Genomic DNA, 19,144 nt, shown 5'->3' with positions numbered 1-19,144 from the left:
GGTATAAGAGGTCACTTTAAAAGGGTTTAGAAATGATTAAGAGTAAGAGAGGCTAATATTCATGGATTATTCTTTTGGCAGGTTTGGTAATGAAAAGAAGGAGAAAGATGAACTTCTTGTTGTTCTTGTCATTTTATGATAGGAAAATATTTAAGTATATTAATATGTAAAAGAGAAGAAACTAGAAATTTGGAAGACTTGTAAAAAACAAAACAGAATGGGATAACTGATGGAACAGGGCTCTGGAAGGAAGAAGGATGGATTTCGATTAAGGAGCAAATTAGTTTTGTAAAGCAGATGGAGCAGTTTCCTTTCTGGCATGGGCAAGGAAATAATAGGATGGGTTGTAAATCACTTGGATGTGGAAGGAGGAAGTTGAAGTTCATGTTGGAAAGTCTCATCTCAATAAAGCAGAAAGCAGATCAACTTGGGAGAGAGATGTGTGGGTGAGTGGGCTGCAAGCTTGAGGGATGGGAAAGATGATATCTTTGGGGAATATGATTGAGAGTAAATAAAATAATTGCTAACAGACCTAATTGAGGTGGTAGCAATAGTGCTAACTGACATATTTAATTTTAATTGACAAGACATAACTTTCTACAACAAGGTCTACCAGCTTGGGAGAGGCATGCAGGTGGAAAAGCAGATGATGAAGAGAGGCCAGTGTGGTTATAGGCCTAATTTTCTCTTTAATTCAAATCCATCTCTCTTCCTTCCAGAGGAAGCTCAAAATACAAGGGATCCCAGGTCACAGTAAAGGCTAGATTAGAACAGGCATTTGAAAGGCTTCTTGCATGAATGTCTATTCCTTGTCCTTCAAAGTAGCCTAAAAGTAGTGAAAGAATAAATAATAAAGAAAAAATGTAGGTAAAGGATAAAAATCATGTTCTTTTCTTCCTTCTTTCTTTTAATTTATTCATTCAGCATATAAATAATTTGCTGAATGCCCCTCCATGCCATGTCATGGGAAAAGAAGGCTGGGCATCAGGTTTGTAAGATTAGGTTACTTACTCTTCAGTGTGTGAAATAACAAGAACAGTACACACTCAGCTTGCACTATCTTCCAGGAACTGCTATAAGTGCCTGTCCACATATTAACCATATTAACTGAGAACCATAACCTTCAAATGTAGGAACAATTATTTTGCCAGTGACGGTACTGAATTTCAGGGGAGTTAAGTGACTTGTCAAGGTCACATAGCTAGTTGCCAGCATAGCCGAGGTTTTAGTGAGTCTGGTTCCAGGGTCTGTTGTCTTAATCACTCTACTATATGAACTAAAAAGTTTTGAAATGGGTTATAAGTAGGATGATTACTTTTTAAAAATTTTTTATTTTTTTTTTTGAGATGGAGTCTTGCTCTGTCACCCAGGCCAGAGTGCAATGGCATGATCTGGGCTCACTGCAACCTCTGTCTCCTGGGTTCAAGCCATTCTCCTGCCTCAGCCTTCTGAGTAGCTGTGATTACAGGTGTGTGCCACCATACCTGGCTAATTTTTTGTATTTTTAGTAGAGACGTGATTTTGCAATGTTGGCCAGGCTGGTCTCGAACCCTGACCTCAGGTGATCCACCCACCTTGGCCTCCCAAAGTGCTGGGGTTACAGGCATGAACCACCACGCCCAGCCAATGATTACATATTCTAATCATTCTGGGATGGTCCAGTTTATACTTGTTGTCCCAGCAAAACTATTCATTGTATGCTCTTTCAATAAAAATCCTGGAGGACAAATTACATGGTTACTTTAGTTATAAGAGAAACTGATCAACCACGGGGCTTTTCTTCAAACTCTTCAATGTTGGCTCATGTGATGTATAGAGACTAAGAACTGTAAGGCACTTAAGAAAAATAAATGAAATGGCTCTGCCTTTCTAGGACACACTACAAGACCCACAAGAACCAGCTTCTTTGATTCCCTTGGTAAGATCACAGCCCCTTCCACAACCCTAGTGGCCTCCATACTACTAAGCACTTCAACCCTACTGGTTTTAATTAAAGGAGAAACACAGAAAGGCACATTCTCTAAGTTGCCACCAAATGAAGTTCTGCACACCTATTCTTTAAGCAGTGGTGGAAATTGAACATACACAACCCTACAGCAAATCTGTCCACCCATCTCTCTCTTCCTCATCTCCTTTCCTTATCTCTACTCTCAGGCCAGCACTTCACTGTTCATGCCAAATGTCAGGCTCAATAACGACATGTCATATAGATGTACAGCCTCAGCCAAAATTGGTATTGGGCTAACGCCAGACCGTTTGCAGCAATTCTGGGTGCTTTGTGGCTGTTGGTAATGTCTTCATTTCCTGAACTCCTTCTCCTTATTGTTTCTAGGCTCCAGTGAGAAGCAGGGAAACTGGTACTAGCGACGTGGCTCTGGCACCCTACAAGAAAGTCTTGTGGTCTTGTTGTTGCCAAATTAGCTTCCTTGGAAGATTTAAAGATGTACACTCAACTCCCTATGGATGATTTAAAAAATGTATCACTTATGGTCACTGATGACAGGCACTTACACAACATTGGGATTTGTATTATACAACATTGGGATATTTTAAATGCTGCAACGTGCAAAAATGATGGTAAGCAGAAAACCAACTCAGCAAACTGAACAGAAGACATTCATCCAGGGCTTCAATATCCTGTCAAGTGACCACTGTTTTGTATGACTTTATTATTCTCTGAGGTTTTAATATGCTGTTCCACAGAATTCCCTTATTATTTCCTTGACTGCTTTTCTATTGTCTCCTGTCTGTCCTGGATCCTCTGTTTTTCCTTTCTCTGAATTCAGTCTTGCAGTGAGTTTATGCATTCATAGTGATTTCAACTACAATTTATATTACAAACAGTTCCAAATATACATCTGAGCTGCCTGAAGGGCATTTTACTCTTTCTCTTTTCCTTCCTTGGTAAGCTCGTCCTCTAATATGATTTCAATAATGGCTAACATTTATCATGTCTCAGGCATGGAGTTAATGCTTGGAACCCTACAAGCAGGGGCGCTTACTATTATCATCTTTGTCCTCCAGAGAAGGATCTAGTAAGTGGTAGAACTGAGATTTGACCCCAGACAGATTTGCTTCAGAATCTGTGTTCTTAACCACCACATTATGATCCCTCCTTACATTCAGACACTTGCTCTCTACCTCCTGACTAGTCTATCCCAATAGCTCCTTAGTGCTCTATCTGGCACCAAGCAGAGCTCAATATCATTTTTCACATGGAAGGTTTACCGTGTTTCCTAGTGATCACATTTAAAGTACTCTGTTGGACCTCCAAATTTTTCCACTGACTTCTCTGTCACCCAAGCCCATCTAGACTGTGTATTCCTGTTAAGGATATTTGTGTGCCATGCAAAATGTGTTTCACACTTCCTTAGGGTACTTCCTCTACCTAAAACACTCTTCTTATCTACTCTATAGGAAACCTTTTACCTCTTGTTTTAGGATTTACCTGTTTTAGAAAACCTCCAAGTAACTATAAGTGTAAGGGTAAATGACATATAGTCAGTGATGTTGTCTCCGATTTCTTTCTATTTCCTACAGAGTCTAGTAATATTTATCATCCATTGGATATGCAATAAAGATTGTTAATGTGCTGACATAACCATCGTAACCAAAACTAGAAAGAAACCCACACATGGCTGAGAGGCACAACTTAATAATTACTAGAGGCCAAAGTGTATGTTTTCACCTACAGTGGGGTAAGAGGAGGAATAGAGCTTCTGTATTGTTTCTAAGCCTGTTTGCTTTCAACTCCATTCCCCACTTTCCCCTGTTATGCTCTGTGTGGCTGGGATCTGATCCCCCAAAGCCTGTATTTCTAGGCTCACCAGTCAGTTAGCTTCCAGATAGGTTCAGGCAGTGGAAGGAGCTGAAGGGAGAATGGAGTTTGGGAGGGAGAAATTAGGCACATCTCTGCCTCCCACTCTGTTTTGGGATAGGGCTCCAGCCCCAGCTGTGTCTCCTCTGTAGCTCTAGCTCTCCCACACAGGCCTTCTTCCATGATTCCAGTTTCTATGAGATGACCCTGGCCTCTGGGCTCTGGTAACGCCACTTCCTCGCTTTGTCTCTTCAGCCTAGTGAGGGTAGTGGCTTCCTGCTGTTGTTAACCTCACCATTCCCATTGGCTTCTCAGTGTCTCCCTGTAATTCCCTGCATTAAATTCCCTCAGTTGTAAATTTGTGAATTGCTCTGTTTTCCTGTGAAACCCTGAAAGAACAAGCAACCTTTTACTATTATTATTACTATTTTATTATTATCCCAATAAAATCATAGACAAACTTCCGCTAAAACAAAATCCCTGTCAAGCTATGATTACTTTCTGTCCTCCACCTGTCTGACTAGGAGGTGAGATCCAGCCACAAGTAGAAAGTTTACAGACAAAGAGACGAAGTTGACATGGCTATAACAATGGCATTAACCCTCTAAGAGGACTGACATAACATGTTTCAAACTTACAAATCTTCAACTCTTGAGGTTCTCCATTATAAAGACGAATTGAATAATAACATAAATACAATAGCTTTGTGAGTAGTAAGACTAAGAAAAATAAAAAGGAGAAATTATTTTGTAATTTCATAGGTAGATGAGACTAAGTCAACCTACAGATTCTGACCTTATCTTACTATTTTATTGGTTTATTTAAGGAGACTAGTTTAATATTTAACGTCAAGTGAGTAGGTTCACATTACTAAAGGAAATGGTGTGGACACTTTTAGCTTCAACATAAATTCCAAGATAAAATCCGTCCCTAAAATGAGCCATAAATCCACCCTGTGCCAATCCAATTAGAACCATCTGGTGAGCAAACAGATAGGCACCATCTGTGTTTGAGAGCATCTTAGCTCTGCCATTCACCCAGAGCATCCACCTGCCCGGTCCCCAACTCTTTTTTTTTTTTTTTTTGGCTTCAACAAGAGAGATTTATTTCTTACAGTCTGGAGGCTGGGAAATCCAAGATCAAGGTGCCAGCAAGGTAGGTTTCATTCTGAGGCTTTTTTTTTTTTTTTTTTTTTTTACATTTTTAAAATTATCTTTAAGTTCTGGGGTACATGTGCACAATGTGCAGGTTTGTTACATATGTATACATGTGCCATGTTGGTGTGCTGCACCCATTAACTCATCATTTACGTTAGGTATATCTCCTAATGCTATCCCTCTCCCATCCCCACACTCGACGACAGGCCCCAGTGTGTGATGTTCCCCACCCTGTGTCCAAGTGTTCTCACTGTTCAATTCCCACCTATGAGTGAGAACATGCGGTGTTTGGTTTTCTGTTCTCACGATAGTTTGCTGAGAATGATGGTTTCCAGCTTCATCCATGTCCCTACAAAGGTCATGAACTCATCCTTTTTTATGGCTGCATAGTATTCCATGGTGTATATGTGCCACATTTTCTTAATCCAGTCTGTCACTGATGGACATTTGGGTGGGTTCCAAGTCTTTGCTATTGTGAATAGTGCCACAATAAACATACATGTGCATGTCTTTATAGCAGCATGATTTATAATCCCTTGGGTATATCCCCAGTAATGGGATGGCTGGGTCAAATGGTATTTCTAGTTCTAGATCCTTGAGGAATCGCCACACTGTCTTCCACGATGGTTGAACTAGTTTACAGTCCCACCAACAGTGTAAAAGTGTTCCTATTTCTCCACATCCTTTCCAGCACCTGCTGTTTCCTGACTTTTTAGTGATCGCCATTCTAACTGGTGTGAGATGGTATCTCATTGTGGTTTTGATTTGCATTTCTCTGATGGCGAGTCATGATGAGCGTTTTTTCATGTGTCTGTTGGCTGCATAAATGTCTTCTTTTGAGAAGTGCCTGTTCATATCCTTTGCTCACTTTTTGATTGGGTTGTTTTTTTCTTGTAAATTTGTTTGAGTTCTTTGTAAGTTCTGGATATTAGCCCTTTGTCAGATGAGTAGATTGCAAAAAATTTTCTCCCATTCTGTAGGTTGCCTGTTCACTCTGATGGTAGTTTCTTTTGCTGTGCAGAAGCTCTTTAGTTTAATTAGATCCCATTTGTCAATTTTGGCTTTTGTTGCCATTGCTTTTGGTGTTTTAGACATGAAGTCCTTGCCCATGCCTATGTCCTGAATGGTACTGCCTAGGTTTTCTTCTAGGGTTTTCATGGTTTTAGGTCTAACATTTAAGTCTCTAATCCATCTTGAATTAATTTTCGTATAAGGTGTAAGGAAGGGACCCAGTTTCAGCTTTCTACATATGGCTAGCCAGTTTTCCCAGCACCATTTATTAAATAGGGAATCCTTTTCCCATTTCTTGTTTTTGTCAGGTTTGTCAAAGATCAGATGGTTGTAGATGTGTGGTATTATTTCTGAGGGCTCTGTTCTGTTCCATTGGTCTATATCTCTGTTTTGGTACCAGTACCATACTGTTTTGGTTACTGTAGCCTTGTAGTATAGTTTGAAGTCAGGTAGCGTGATGCCTCCAGCTTTGTTCTTTTGGCTCAGGATTGTCTTGGCAATGCGGGCTCTTTTTTGGTTCCATATGAACTTTAAAGTAGTTTTTTCCAATTCTGTGAAGAAAGTCATTGGTAGCTTAATAGGATGGCATTGAATCTATAAATTACCTTGGGCAGTATGGCCATTTTCACGATATTGCTTCTTCCTATCCATGAGCATGGAATGTTCTTCCATTTGTTTCTGTCCTCTTCTATTTTGTTGAGCAGTAGTTTGTAGTTCTTCTTGAAGAGGTCCTTCACATCCCTCGTAATTGGATTCCTAGATATTTTATTCTATTTGAAGCAATTGTGAATGGGAGTTCACTCATGATTTGGCTCTCTGTTTGTCTGTTATTGGTGTATAAGAATGCTTGTGATTTTTGCACATTGATTTTGTATCCTGAGACTTTGCTGAAGTTGCTTATCAGCTTAAGGAGATTTTGGGCTGAGACGATGGGGTTTTCTAAATATACAGTCACGTCATCTGCAAACAGGGACAATTTGACTTCCTCTTTTCCTAACTGAATACCTTTATTTCTTTCTCCCACCTGATTGCCCTGTTTCAACGACGTTCTCTTGAGAGATCTTTGGAAGTATTTGTAGAAAAGGTTTTGCAGTTCCTGTCCGGACATAACTGCTTTGATATGGAATAAAATAAATAATCAACTGAACCACCTGTACATTTGGCCACCTAATAAATATTCAAAGATACTACCCTCTGTGCCTACATACCTAAAATGAGAAAAACTATCTATGGAAGACACTACTGATTGGCTAGCCCAAAGCCATTCCTAACCCCTTGTCTTTTGCAGCCTTCCCACATAGAGACTGGGGTGGTAAATTCTTGCTTTCCCAGCAACATGGGCAGTGAGGGTGGCTTTGGGACCCATCTGGCTGTGAGGTATAAGCAGATGTCTCCGAGAGCAGTGGGATGGGACTTCTGGGGAAGCTGCTCATTTCTAGGTAGAAAGATATAGGCACAGAGGGCATGATTTTTCTCCCTTCTTCACCTTTTTTCCTTCTTTGGGCACACACGTCATGGTTGATGCCATAGCACTCATTGTGTAACCAATATGAAGGAAAAGTCAAGAATCTCAGCATCTTTGGCTCTGACATCATAGATAGAAAAGGCTTGGTTCTTTGATGACATTTTTGAGTATTGAATCAATGCCACCTAGACTTATTTGAGGGAAATAAAGCCTATTTGTTTAGCTCACTTTTTTTTTTTTTGAGAGACTGGGTCTCACTCTGTCACCCAGGCTGGAGTGCGGTGGCACAATCATAGCTCATTGTAACCTTGACCTCCTAGTGATCCTCCCACCTCACTAGGCTATAGCTGGGTGTAGTGGTGTGTACCTGGAGTCCTAGCTACTCAGGAGGCTGAGGAGGGAGGATCACTAGGAGATCAAGTGCTCATTTCTAGGTAGAAAGATATAGACAGTATATCATTGATTCAGCTTATTAGCACTTGATCTTCTGGTGATCCTCCCACCTCAGCCTCCCGTGTAGATAGGACTACAGGTACACACCACCACCCCCCAGCTATAGCCTGCTATTGTTGTTTCTATTCCTTGCAGCCGAATGGAGTCCCACCTGGTTGAAAAGACAAATTTATACTTATTACAAATGTGTCACATTCTATTATAATTGTTGGCTCTAGACATAGTTTATAACAAACTCTTGATTGTGGTCTATGCTTTTATACCGATTTCTCATTTCTTATCTTTGCTCAGGGTTGATGATTTTTTTTTTTTGAGACAGAGTCTTGCTCTGTCACCGAGGCTGGAGTGCAGCGGCATAGTCTTGGCTCACTGCAACCTCCACCTCCTGGGTTCAAGCAGTTCTCCCGCCTCAGCCTCCCAAGTAGCTGGGACTACAGGCATGTGTCACCACACCCGGATAATTTTTTGTATTTTTAGTAGAGACAGGGCTTCACCATGTTAGCCAGGATGGTCTCAATCTCCTGACCTCGTGATCCGCCCACCTCGGCCTCGAAAAGTGCTGGGATTACAGGCATGAGCCACCTCACTCGGCCAGTTGATAATCTTAATAGAGGTGAGCAGACTTTTTCTATAAAGGGTCAGATAGTAAATATTTTAGATTTCATGAGCCAAATCTCTGTCACAATTACTCAGCTCTGCTATTGTAGTGTGGAAGCAGCCATAGATAATATGTAAATGGTGAGTGTGCATGGGTTCCAGGAAAACTTTATGTACAAAGAAAGGCAGTTGGGTCTATGTGCCGTAGTTCGTCAACGCCTGATCTTAGTCAAGCCCACCTGAGAAAGTGAAAATAGCTCCAAATTTCTACAGGTCCTGGGTTTCTACCTAGATCTGACAGTGTCAGTCCGTTTTCTTTTCCTTCTTGCCCCCTTCACCTGAGGGATCCTTAGGGAAGACTGATTGCAACCCCTCAGCTAAAACCAAATCAGAAGGAATTTAGAGTTCCCCTGGGAGAAGTATTTCCCCAGCATATACTGTTTGGAGAGTGCAGAGAATAGTATGAGATTTCCCTCTCAACATAGATCTTCTTATAAAGGAGTCAGTGAAGGAGAACTTTCACTTTCCTCTCCCACTGGTGAATGTGAGAGACCTGTGATGGTTATTAGTCTTGTGAATATAATCAAATCTCAGTGATTCTGGTTCTATATGAATTGTGGATTTTCTCTTATTTTCCTTCCTACCTTTCCTTCCTTTCTTTCGGCCCTTGCATGTTCAAGTGATGCCAAGGAAATCCGAGGAGATGCAGCTCAATCTGTCACCTCTTCTCTCTTCGTTAAGGCAGCTCTGATACATGGAAGGGTGAGTAGGCGTTGGAATTATTAGCTAACATTGGATTGGGAGTTATTTGTGGATTGAAGTTATTATGTTATCCCTATTTCCTATTTCCATGGAATACTTTGTAAGTAAGTTCCCTGTCAGTGGTGGAAATGTGAATGAATTGCAGTTTCTTTTTCTGTTATGGAACAGAGAAAGACCAAGCCAGTTTCCAAAATCTTAATGTATTGTGAATGCATTAAAAACATTTTTTTTAAGTTGTGGGTACACAGTATGCGTATATACTCATGGAGTACATGAGATATTTTGATACAGACATGCAATGTGTAATAATTACATCAGGGTAAATGGGGTATCTGTCACCTCAAGCATTCATCATTTGTGTTGCAAACAACCCAATTATATTCTTTAAGGTATTTTTAAATGTGCAATTATTTTTTACTATAGTCACCCTGTTGTGCTAGCAAATACTAGGTCTTATTCATTCTTTCTAACTATTTTGTTCGTACCCATTAGCTATCCCCACTTCTCTCCCACCCTCCCCACTACCCTTCATAGCCTCTGGTAATCATCCTTTTAGTCTCTATCTCCATGAATTCAGTTGTTCAATTTTTAGCTCTCACAAACAAGTGAGAACATGCAAAGTTTGTCTTTTTGTGCGTGGTTTATTTTACTTAATGTAATGACCTTCAGTTCCATCCATGTTTCAAATGACTGGATCTCGTTCTTTTTTATGGCTGATTAGTACTCCATTGTGTATATGTATCACATTTTCTTTCCATTTGTCTGTTGATGGACACTCAGGTTGCTTCCAAATCTGGCTATTGTGAATAGTACTGCCATAAACATGGGTGTACAGATATCTTTGATACACCGATTTCCTTTCTTTTGAATATATACCTAGGAGTGGGATTGCTGGGTTGTATGGTAGTTCTGTTTTTAGCTTTTTGAGGAAACTTCAAACTGTTTTCCATAGTGGTTGTACTAATTTACATTCCCATTAACAGTGTATGAGGGTTCTCTTTCCTCCATATTCTTGCCAGCATGTGTTATTGCCTGTCTTTTGGATATAAGCCATTTTAACTGGGGTGAGATGATATCTCATTGTAGTTTTGATTTGTGTGAATGCATTTTTAAAATGTTTAATTGGGAACCTCTTCTGATTTGATTCCACTGACATGCTGAGGAACCAATGAATATTTGGGCATGCAAAACATTAAATTCCCCTGCATTTAATTTTGATGTTCAAGTTGGAAAACCCAGAAATTTCCTTTAGGTGGATTCAGAATTTTCCTTTGGGGGGTTCACAAGAAAACCATCTTCCACAATCAGTGTAACTCCTTTAAAGGTGAAGTCATATAGCTGTACTTCCTTATATCTCTCTGCTGTTTGAGGAGTGATTTCTGGCTCTGTCTACATATCTGCTTCTGGAAATATAAAAAGAGTGCAAAGTTGCCACGAAGTTTTGATTCACTGTCATTAAAGAATAAGAAGTAAAACTAATGTAATGCCATTTCATTCACAAGGAGAAAGTACATTTCGAGGGTCTCCAGATCACTGCAAATTTTATTCGCACAAGTACAGTTAGTCACAAGCACAAGAAAACACTTATAAATTTCTTTCTATTCTGATCAGTGTTTTTTTTTTTTTTTTCAGACAAGGTCTTGTTTTGTCACCCAGGCTGACATGCATGGTGCAATCATAGCTCACTGCAGACTCAAACTCCTGGGCTCGAATTATCTTCCCACTTCACTTCCCCAAAGTGCTGGAATTACAGGTGTGAGCCACTGTGCCTGGCCCTGATCAGCCCTTAAACAGGCTAAGGGGATGAGAAGAAGCTATAATGAACCTTCAAACTTCAACATGAAGCCCAAGACAATAGATCTTTGTCATTGCCAGATTATATGAAACTCAGATAGAATTGCCTGACCACTTCAGTTTGCTGGAGAGCAGATGGTATTCAATTCAACTAACTTTTATGGGGTTCCTGCCATTTTCCAATTACAATCCTAGATATGGGGAAGCGCTAAGGTGAATGGGTTCTCATGAAATTCACAATCTATAGGAACACAATATATAGAATCTTAAGAGACCTGTGAACAAATAAATTACAACATGAGGGATAAATGAAGTATAGAGGTATGTTCAAAGTTATAGATGTAGTGTGAATGAAGACATGGTTAAATTTTTCCGGGGAGGTAACAGAAGGCTAGTGGAGGATGTGATTTTGTGGGAGTAGGTGGGTGGGACCTGGGTGTGGGTAAACAAAAGTGAAAAACAGGCCTGGAAATAAAGGTTGCATTCTTTCAAAACTGAGTAGCACTGGATGGTCATTTTATGTTCTTTCCTTTGGAATTGCCACTTGGGACTTTCAACAAAGGAAGGAAACTCAATTAGACCACCTCAGATGTCATACAGAACACTGACTTGGCACCGGAAGATCTGTACTTATGTCCTAATTCTTCAATTTAACAAGCTTTGTGGCCTTGGACAAATTGGCCGACATTTTTGAGCTTCAGTTTTCACCTCTGTAAAATCATGCAGTTGGACCCTCCTACTGGTCCTCAAACCTTTGTGTCTTGCATTCTATCAATGTTTGAACTCTGTCCTTACAAGCCAGTTTCATCCCCACTCTGATCGCTCCTCCCTCCAACCAAAGAATAAAAGGAGCAAGCAAGAAAGCTCCTCTTCCCAGCATGACACTTACACGCTTACAGGCCATCTATGGCCCTTTTCATAATTTGTGCTTTTCAATTTTTTTTCTGGGATTTAAGTTTTAGAGAATAAATTTTATCATGAATCTTCAATTGTTCTAAAAACCTTGCAGCTTACTTAACCTAGTTTGTTTTCCTGCTAATTGAGAATCCTTCTAGCATCTTGCCCTGTGTTCCTCTTGAACACTCAAAATCATGGGCCCTAACTTCATTCATCTACTCCTTTTCCAGTTCAGAAAGCTCAGGCAGGCAAAGTAAAAAAGGGAATAACATGCACATTGGAGCTATAAATAGCAATTGTACAACTGATTGTAAATACCAAAGGCTAAAGACGTAAGTAGTAATCAAATAGCCTTCCCTTTGGGACAGCTGCAGGAAGAAGTAGTCCACATCCTTCAAGGCAAAAAACAGCCTGCAAGCCCAGGTCATAAACCTTCTGTTTGCACTGGATTGTTAGGGGAAAGATTTCTGGTGCCTGGCATTGCATCTGGCCACAATGGTTGCACAGCAGCTACCGACTGAGGAACAGACAACTGAAGCAGAAGCTCTGGGTTTGACCTTGAGCTTGGCCACTCCCGAAACTTCTCTGCACCCCAGTGTTTTCAGATGGAAGATCAGAAATAATGACTCCTGCTTCACAAGGTTGATGTGAAGATTTCATGTAGATGTTGTTTGAAACCGAGTTTTGGAAAAATATTCAAGAAGTGGTGGAGGCCGGGCACAGTGGCTCACACCTGTAATCCCAGCACTTTGGGAGGCCGAGGTGGGCAGATCACTTGAGGTCAGGAGTTCAAGACCAGCCTGGCTAACATGGTGAAACCCCATCTTTACTAAAAATACAAAAATTAGCCAGGCATGGTGGGACATGCCTGTAATCTCAGTTACCGGGGAGGCTGAGGCAGAAGAATCTCTTGAACCTAGGGGTAGAGGTTGCAGTGAGCTGAGATTGCATCACTGCACTCCAGGCTGTGTGACAGAGAGAGACTCCGTCTCAACAAAACAAAACAAAACAAAAAACAAATGGTGGAGAATTTCTAGTTGGCTGACCATAACTACTCAGGCAGTTAAGACCAGGTTTTCAGTTGTGAGACATCCCAGGAATTTATGTATTTATGTATATGAACATATACACACATATGCATATATATATATGATCAAAGGGCTTGGAAAAAAGGATAAATAAGGATATGCTATCTAATGGAATAAAATTCTCCAAAATCCTTTTAGATCTGCTAAATCACGAGGAAAGGAGAAGTAATATTTATTTCGCCTTTTAAGGAAGATAAAAATCCTGATTTAGTTTTCTGAGATTTGGAGTCTCCTTCCGTCAGCTTCCCCACAGCCCCGGCTCTCATTCCCCAAAGCAGTAAGAACAGAGTTCTCAGCCTCTACATTGATGATTTATCCTGGTCACAGAGGGGACACCCAGCTAACTGAGGTTAACAGCTTTCTCGGTTTCATTTCAAAAAGACATTAGCATGGAGGCTCAATGAAATGCTGATATGCCAAATACTGATTCATTCACCTGCAGAGTTCACTTTAAGGCAGGGACCTATTTGACAGGCAGGGCTGAGCTCCTAGCCTTTTCCTAAAGGGCAATCCCATAATTCATCTCCCAGTGCTAAATTACACCTGACACTTCACTGAAGACGTCAGGTGCACTCACCCAACTGCAATAAGCTTGATGCAGAAGAGGTTTGGAAATGACAAAAGTATTTTTTGAAAATAACAAGACTAATTCAATTGTGGGTGGAAATATCTGTGGTGTAAAATATTCCCAGGCAGAATGCACACATTTGTTTTTGTGTTACGGGCAGGTCTTTTCTCTGGCAATGGGGAATCTCTATGTTGTGCATCACTACCTGAGTTACATGCCCCATGACCTGTCCTTAGATTTGGCCTAGTCACTAAGGAAGCTCCAAGCTTTTCCATCATCTGGGCCTTCCCTACTCTAGTCTCCTTCCAAATTTGCAGGAAAGATGGTTCAAAAGCTACAAAGTCATGCGCTCTTACTGCTCCTCTACAGAATTTTCTGAGGAGAGGTTCAAGAATAGGCACAGGGGAAGCAGAAGACCCGTCCCCTACATTAGCAAAGCCATCAAGTGCTTGAGCATGGCCCTTAACTTGTTATCAGGCCCCAGGGATGCTTTGGTGAAAGAAAAGAAAGAACAAAACAAAACAAGACAAAACAAAACAAACCCAAAACCTTGACAAGTGAAGCCAAGTAGCTTCCTAATGGTCCCATCCAGGAATTTAGTGGGTGCAGGGAGTTGCTGGTCATTTATCTGATGCTGTATGAAGAGAGCACATGAGGCTTTAGCCTGGCCAGAGCTCACGAGAACTTTGGAGGGATGAGGTGAAATGTTTTCTCTGTAACTCAGAAAGTCTTCACTGAGTATGTGCTAGGTGTTGAGGACACTGCAGTGAACAGGCAGACACAGGGGTCTTCTCTCATGGGGCCTCAGGTCTCACTTAGGACACCTGAGCTTAAAAAGAGCTAAGATGATTGACCTGCTGGGCAGTGCCCAGCACCTCTTAGGTGCTTAATAACTGTTGAATGAAGACATTGTAAATAGGGTAAAAGCAAATGAGCTGAACATTACTAAGCGCCTCTCTGTCCCAGATTCTATGCTAGGCCCTTTCCATTACATTATCTAATTCAGCACAAAATGAACAGTTAAAGTCAAGGTCAGACTGTGGCACATGGCTTCTGAGACAGTCTCTTTCATGGCATACACATGAGAAACAGTTCTGTTTAGTGGAAAGACTCCAAGACTAGGTGTCTGTAAAATTTGGGTTTAGTAACTCTGACATTACTAAAGGTATAGTCTTGGGTAAGGATTTGTCCCCTCTGAGCCTCAGTTTCCACATCTATAATTCAGGGATAATGATACCTCCCTCACAAGGTGGTCATGAGGAATGGATGAGATGAATATGAAATGGCTTTGATTATAAATAAGATCCTGCTCTCTGTAAAAGGAAAATCATATTTTACCCATCCACTTTTTAAGAGCTCATGCTGCTTCTAAACAATTAAATTTTACATAATTTCAATAATTCTAACAAAAAAAATCCGAAACAATATTAAGTTTGACCTGGCAGTTATCAAAATGGTATTTGGAGACTTTTCATCAGAAAGATTCCTACAATAAGCCAAGATTCACTTAAGATGATTATTTGTCCTGTTTTCGTCACATATTTGGGGAAATTACTGATACCTAAATAGTTACTCACTTAAGTAGACATTAAATTCTTTCTTTATAAAGAAGGAATTCTTTATTTATAAATAAATTCTTTATAAATTTATTTAATTTTTATTTATAAAAGAATTCTTTATCAATTATCTTTCCTCCTTCAGCATTTCTATGAGTTTCTTTGGATTAATTAAAATTTTGGAGCAACACAGGAGCACAGCATTTCAATGTATTTTTTTTTTTGAGACGGAATCTTACTCTGTTGCCCAGGCTGGAGTGCAGTAGCAAGATCTTGGTTCACTGCAACCTCAGCCTCCCAGATTCAAGCAATTCTCCTGCCTCAGCCTCCCGAGTAGCTGGGATTACAGGCGCCCGCCACCACATCTGGCTTTTTTTGTATTTCTAGTAGACAGGGTGTCACCATGTTGGTCAGACTGGTCTCAAACTCCTAACCTCAGGTAATCCACTTGCCTCGGCCTGCCAAAGTGCTGGGATTACAGGCGTGAGCCAACATGCCAGGCCTCTTTTTTTTTTTTTTTAAATTAAAAATTTTTTTTTTTTTTGCAGAGATGGGGGTTCCTGCTATGTTGCCCAGGCTGGTCTCGAACTCCTGTGTTCAAGCAATCCTCTTGCCTAGGCCTCCCAAAGTGCTGGGATTACAGGCATGAGCCACTACGCCCAGCCTCAGATTCTAACTAAATGAAGAACAACCCTATTTAATGACAGCATGACTTTTTTGGGGGTGGGGGAACAGAGTCTCACTCTGTCACCCAAGCTGGAGTGCAATGTCATGATCTCGGCTTGCTGCAACTTCTGCCTTCTAGTCTTAAGCCATCCTCCTGCTTTAGCCTCCCAAGCGGCTGGGCTATAGGTGCACACCAGCATGTCCATCTAATTTTCGTATTTTTGTAGAGACAGGGTTTTGCCATATTGTCCAGGCTGGTCTTGAACTCCTGGGCTCAAGCAATCCTCCTATCTCGGCCTTCCAAAGTGCTGGGATTACAGACGTGAGCCACTGTGCCCAGCTGACAGCATGACTTTAAGAGCACTTTCCCCAATCAGTGTTTTAACAATTAAAATGAAAATTATGTGTAACAATTTTTCTAGTAATTCTTTGTTCTTCTTTTAGTCATTAAAAGAGGTTAAGTGTTGCTTATATTTAATTTTATTTTCTATTTTTATTAACTCTTTTTGTGCTCTAACTGCCTTGGTTTGTGATACTTCCCATGTCAAGATTTGTGAATTCTGTACTTTCATTTTCCTTCCTCCAGATCATCAGTGAAGTGGTTGTGTGATGCCAAAGTGGGCATGGGTCCTCACGAATGCAGTGGACACTGTCTCCCACGTAAATATAAGGGACCAATGTTTGTCACTGCTCTTTGTTTATGGTCCTTGAGCCAATTTTCAATAGCACATATTCTACCCAATTTGAATTAATTTTGCAAGTGGAAATTCATGGAGTAGTGTATCAAATGCTTTAGTAAAATCCATATATATTACCTCTAGTGCATTCCCTTCATCCATTAATCTTGTAATGCGATTTAAAAGAGTGATCACATTTGTCTGGAATGATTTGTCCTTTATCCATCCCCAAAGCTGCCTCCTGCTCTTGGCTCTATTATCCTCTCCATCCTTTCAGTTTTTCCCTCTTCACATCTGATTCATTATACTGTTAGACACAGGGTTTATATTTTAACAGATGATAATTACTGGTAACACCTTTCTTTCTGTTTAGAAAATATTTAAGGTTTTCAAGTAATCTTTAAAATGTGGATTATTGAAAATGTCTACTGACTTAAATTTGCAAGCAAATTGCTTTAATACAATCTCTTTACTTCAAGCCATGATTCTGAAAACATTTTCCCAGGCCTTATTTTCTTTTAAAATAAGTTTTGTTATGAACCATAAAACAGTATTTAAGCTGTCTTTCCTGTTCTGCTTGTTTGAATTGTTTTTTCCAGCCTCCTATTTCCCCTTCTGCCTGGGAAAGATGTGTACAGTATTATGTAAATTAAGGGTGGTAATCAGTATAAAATTATTGCTGTCATACTAATATATCCACTATGAATGACTATGTTTAATTGCAAAAAAGCTTAGCAAATGTTTCTCTATATGTATTAGATCAATTTGCCTGCCTTCTAAACATACTTCTAAACTTTTAGTTTGGGGTAGATTCTTTTTCTGAAGAGCTCAAATGTTATATACCAAATCAGTAAATTTAGGGTAATAGCTAATTCAAAATATAAGATGTTTTCAAAAGAGGAGAGAGAGCAGGAATGAAAGGAATAATATAACATAAGAAAAGAATGATAAAATCAGAGATGCAGGTATGTAACAGGTAAAAGAGCACGCAATAAGTTGTGGAACTTTAGAATCCTAAGTACAGTTAAGGTGCTGTGGGGTTTCCTTTCAAAAGATGTAGAGGCTCAAATATAGACTAATTCTTTGAGATCAGTTCCTTGACCCACAGTTCCAATGCAAGTGACTTCTCATCTGTCATCATAATCATTGTCCAGCTTTTCTTCTGTGTACAACCAACACTCCATTTAGGAAAGTTAGTGGGAAGGAGGACACAGAATATTGCTTTTCAACTTGCTGCCTGGTAGGTAAAGGGTGGTGAATGCTGAACCAAGGCCCACAAGGATATTTTAGCATCTGCTCCTTGGTTACCTACCAAAGACCCTGATAAGATACCGCTTACAGAATACATGCAGTGAGAATGGGCCAGTGCCTTATAAAATGATGAGGTGAAATAAACTTCATTCAAGTCAAGATCTTAGAACTTTATATTAAATCAGATTCAATATAGTAACTTAAATTTGTGAGGGTGACTAGTATATTTCAATAGCATAGTCTGTAGGGGTTTATTGAATGCCATTGAAATGCTAATTAAAGACTTGGTTCAACCTGTACTCATACATTAGAACACTGAATAGAAGACCGCTATTAGACAATAAAAATGGTTATAAATTTTTTCCAATTTTATCTCCATGTGGATCTCTACCTTCTTCCTCCTATAATAAACACGTTCATTGTAGAGCAAAAATCAACTTGTACCCAAGAAATATGCAGCCTCACATTGATATGTGAATGTCCATTCATTTGGGTAGGAATGGCAAGTATTTATTACTGGGAAAGAAGAGACGCATACAAAATTAAGTGAATATGCATGAATAAGTCCCAATGCTTATATGACATTAATAGGAAGAAGTTATGTCTGAAAATGTATCTTGCTGTGTACAAGCATCTATGTTTATTCTACATAAAGCATCTGTGCTGAGGACTTAGGAGGGTTTTATTACTAGTGTTCTATTTTTTAAGGAAATATTAACAATCTTTTTCAAATACACAGAGTTCTAGGGAGAATATATACATTATGTATGTGCCTTAAAATTAAATCATTTTTCCTGGCTTTTAATATTTGAATGATAACCTAGATGACAGGTTGATAGGTGCAGCAAACCACCATGGTACATGTATACCTATGTAACAAATCTGCATATTCTGCACATGTATCCCAGAACTTAAAGTATAAAGAAAATTTGAATGATAAAGCCCTAAATAGCTCAGGGTGTGAAGAAAGCCTTTTATCTTCATGTCTCTGCTGCCCCTTTTCCTCATCTGTACTAATGAGAACCTAAAAGAAACAGGTCTGAAATTGGGATATTATTATTATTAGATCGGTAGTACGGGACTGTGATTCCTTAAGAGGCTGAAAACTGAGAGCTGCGCTGAAAGGGAAGTAGAACAGGTGCACATAGTCATCTCTACTCCCTGAAATATGAAGATCTCGTTGATAGGAAAGTTGACTCAAGGAAACATTCAAGCTACTAACTTGAATTTTCTGTTTTAAAGATCATAGTCTATGATCTATGGCTCCCTTATCTTTGAATTTTACTTTCTCCTCCCTTTTAATGTCTAGTGAGCCCCTGCTATATGCCAGATATTGGGCTACATGGTGGTAATATAAAGCCTCACAAGCCACGGTCCATGCCTCA

The 19,144-nt window shown here is 39.9% G+C and overlaps 1 long non-coding RNA gene across 1 annotated transcript in view; it reads right to left on the bottom strand.

The window, feature by feature from the left end:
- LOC126943789 (uncharacterized) overlaps window positions 1-19,144 on the bottom strand; it is a 60,465-nt gene that overhangs the window by 17,211 nt on the left and 24,110 nt on the right. The window lies entirely within an intron of this gene.

This window comes from Macaca thibetana, chromosome 20 (genome assembly GCF_024542745.1).
Source record: "Macaca thibetana thibetana isolate TM-01 chromosome 20, ASM2454274v1, whole genome shotgun sequence".
Classification (NCBI taxonomy): Eukaryota; Metazoa; Chordata; class Mammalia; order Primates; family Cercopithecidae; genus Macaca; species Macaca thibetana.
This window is presented reverse-complemented; position numbering and strand designations above follow the sequence as displayed.